The following is a 4,003-nucleotide window of genomic DNA, read 5'->3' on the forward strand; positions in this document are numbered from 1 at the left end:
TTGCAGGATCACACACTAACCTGGTATATTAAGTATTGTTTCAATAATCCTCTTGCAACGCTGGCAGAGAACAAGGCGACTCTAAACAAATATTTTAGTAAGTGTAAGTCCGACTGGTAGTCTGTAATTGGATTTAAAGAAATCATGATGAGGGTCGATGAAATAACTTGGGAATTTAATCAGAGGTTGAAGTGTCAAATCAGAGAAGCTAACATGCAGATCACAGAAAACCAACATCGCGAATGGTTTATTGCGTCGCTTTTGCCCCACTTGAGAATCACTCTGTCCCAAAAGAAGATAAAAACACAGGCAAAAGCCTTAGAGATTGCAATGAGGCTGCAGTCATCACTTATTCAGGATACGAATCTGGGAGTACAACAGATCCACTCGCAATTAACAAGCTTACACCTAGAGTTACAAAGTTTGAAGAAAGACAAGGAGACTAAACCATAAGTGTGCGTGAAAGTTTGGTGTTTGAGGTGAAAGGGCCAGGGGCATGATAAAAATCAATGTCTAGTGTATATGAATTACATTACAGGAGGGGGGCCAATTCCCCGGAAGCCAAAAGCCCGAGCAGGGCCGAGTGTGGGGGCTGCACTATGGTGTGCTATTTGTCAAGGTGTTGGATAACTTGATGAATTTAAATGATTAAATTAGATTGATAGATTAAATGCCAACGTAGACAAGACACGACCACAAGATAGAAACAATTATAGACCAGTGCCTTTGATATTTAAATTAACCATCAATAAAACAAGCTATCCAGAAAGATTTTCAATATGTGACAAAAAGTGACAATCATAAATAATCTACGAACACACCCAACACTGTCACATGCAAAAGAATTCAGATTTAATATTTTCGTTGACTGCCCAAATCTAGATTTAATAAATTTTCTTCAAAATGCGAAATATGATTAAAAATGTTTTTCGCACCTTGACCATAGGAAAATGATAAAAATTTAAGATTTAGCGTTTAACATCAGAAACACCAAGGAATTTAAAACTAATCAACCGGTCAAAAATCGAAATTTTAATGGGCCATAGGCCACATCAAAATGTTTAATGTTTAAGTGAAAAACCCTTTAATTTATTTTATTTTAAATCCTTAATCACAAATTTAATTTTTTAGAAATTTTAGAAATTTTTTAAATGTTTATAATTTTAAGTCTTCTCATTTTTATATTTTGAAAATTTTATTTTTTTTTGGAATTTTAAGACTCTTTTTAAATTTATTAGATTTTTTGAGATTTTTAAGTTTTAGAATTTTAAATTAAAAATAAATGAAGATGGAAATAGAAAATCGAAATAGAGAAATGAATCTAAATGATGAAAATTGAAAAAGGGAAGTCAAAATCGAAATTCAAAATTAAGTCTAACCATTATATAAAAATGTAAATAGATAATATTAAAACAAAAATGGACTAACCAAACTACATAAGAAGAAGACTTAAACTAACCCACAAATATCATACACATACATAAAATAAAAGTCAAAAGTTTTGTTTGTTTGTGTTGGACACCTAATCCTAAATGGGTTAGTGTGGAAGCCGAATGAACAAAAGGAGTCCAAGAGACCTTGGGATGTGAAACCCAACGGTCACTACATGTACTATAAATGTAAACCATTTGTTAATAAAATTGTACTGCATGTTTTATCTTTTATATCTCTCTTGTTGTCCATGTGTGTTTAACAGTTTGTTTGTTTGGAGTCGTGATTAAGTTTTGAGTTTCATCGCCGCGGTTGCAGGTCTATGTGATTAACGTGATGATGGCAACAAGAGGAGGGGTTCTCTCAAATGGTCCTTCGCCCAAATAATCCAAGACGGTTTACGCAATGAACTGACATTGGGGCTGTGGGCAACCCAGCCACAATATGGGAAATCGCCATTCTGCCAGAGCTGTTAAGTCAGCTGAACCGTCTCGAGTGTTATGCTCCAGGGATCTAAAAGAAACCATGAAATGATCACATTGCTGCTGAAAAGAAATAATGCGTGGTGGAAGAAGGCCACGAAGTCCAAGCCTGTCTCTTTCTGTCGCTGAAAACGCAGTTTCCTTGTTGAACCAGGGATCGTGAAGAATGTCGCTGCCGCGCTTGTGGACAATGCAGGGGCGGGGAACTTTTGCGCTGAAGTTACGCCAGGGCCCTATATTACGAACGAGAAGGGAAGCACGCAGCTGAGCCAAGGAACGGTAAGCAGATCGTACCTGCGACATCCTGGCGGCCTGGCTGGCTGGATCGCTTTCTCTCTCTAGCTCGGCTCACAGCTCGCTCGCTGCAGCTTCTTCCTATCTGCTTGTCTTTTATTGTTTTTTCGAGGCCAACAGAGCATCCTGTGTCAAACGCCTGCACCTCTCTGATCATATGGGAAATCGCCATTGTTTTTAAATAGATAGAATTCATAGAAATGTTGATCAGATAAACAAGGTGGACTGTTTACCTGAAAGTAACGCTTATTGCTTTCCTGCAAGCTCCATCCCCATTTTTGTTTTGAATTTGTCTCTTCTAGAAATTTATTGTCTGCCAGGGGCCAACTGTATCAGAAATATCTTCTTCTGGCAATCTTACTCTGCCAGGGCTAACTGTATCAGAGATATAATGGGTTTACCAGCAAACCGCATCGAGTTGGATCATTTCAGAACCGATAGCTGAATGAGGTTCCTTCCATTCTGCGTGGAGGTCATTGAATAGATTTGAAGGGCTGCTCTATTTTGAAATCCGTGAGTTGATTTTCTGCCACCTGAAGATAAGTTCACACCTGAGTCTTTGAATTCGAAGTGCTGAGTCTGCTAGACCGAGTGCATCAGTTGAACGTGGCCAGATTTATTTCCTATGACTGAATCTCCAGTTCTGAGCTAGCCACGAGTTCTGAAAGTAACAGCAAGGGAGTCGTACACCACTCAACAACTACTTCTGGACCGAGTTTGCTTTCTTGGGGCTGTGTGTTACATCAGAGATAAATTCTGGGCAGATTGCTAGTGTAAAGAAGCCGAGTTTGAAGAGATAGACGGGCTGCAAATTAAGCTAAGCAACCAGGTTCCAATATTTTATCCACCTTGTTTATTTAGCCACTATTAGGAAGAAAACGACCTCTGTACTTCATACTCTCTTTGGAGCAGAAATTATAGTAAGTTATCAGTGAAGATAAGTCTCGTGTTTAAAGACAAAGGAGTAAAGAAGCTACGAATCTTCCGAACGGAGTAGCATTCAACCACCTGTTCCAATCGTTATTTGTTTTTATCTATTCCTATCTTTCGAGCAACCAATCATTTCCGTAGTCGCTCTCTCCCTATTAATTAATGGAGTTGCAGTTCCATCCGTGTGTGAATGTTCGTTTGTAGCAGTTAACTCTGTGTGAATTAGAGCTGGACCCAGTCTTCCTTTGAAAGGTTGTATTCATTTCTATGCCATTCAATGTATATGAACGCTTTCTACTGGATCGTGATGCTAGACGGTGTATTCCGTTTGTGATTAAACGTTGAACAATTTGGAGATAGTGCGATGGTCATTTCAATTCAATTCTGGAATGTGCTTTGATCAAAATCCCGAGCTATAGAATCTGTTTTGAGTGTTAAAGTTCTGCGGAAAGACCGTGTAATGGATTGCGTTACTCCTGTTTTGAGTTGAAGGCTGTAAACATGAATCTGCTATGTATAATGGACTTAGTCTACTATGCGTTGGAATATTCAAAAAAAAATTATCACTGATCAAAATAGAGAAGAGTAACAACATTGCGGGTTTCCTTTATTTGATACCCCATTGTTGTAAAGCAGCTGGATGTAAACATCGTGTATGAGATTTGCAGAACAACGAATGAGATTTGGAGCAGTGTGGTCGTGTTATACAAATATGTTGAAGATTAAAAACAGGTGCATTATTTAAAAACTGAACGTTGTTCTGTTGGATAAAATGCTATCTCTGTTGGATAAAACACTATCTCCTCGGCACTATTTTTGAGCTCAACAAAATTCCGCAGAAACACTTCTATTTCGAGTGTATACAT

General features: G+C 38.1%; 1 pseudogene; it reads right to left on the bottom strand.

The window, feature by feature from the left end:
• Positions 1–1,829: 1,829 nt before the first annotated feature.
• On the bottom strand, positions 1,830–2,216 carry LOC149189906 (NAD-dependent malic enzyme 2, mitochondrial pseudogene; annotated as a pseudogene).
• Between the last annotated feature and the right edge of the window lie 1,787 nt (positions 2,217–4,003).

This window comes from Pinus tabuliformis, chromosome 3_1 (genome assembly GCF_031772625.1).
Source record: "Pinus tabuliformis cultivar Carrire ecotype Pingquan chromosome 3_1, CPIR1, whole genome shotgun sequence".
In the NCBI taxonomy this organism is placed as follows: Eukaryota; Viridiplantae; Streptophyta; class Pinopsida; order Pinales; family Pinaceae; genus Pinus; species Pinus tabuliformis.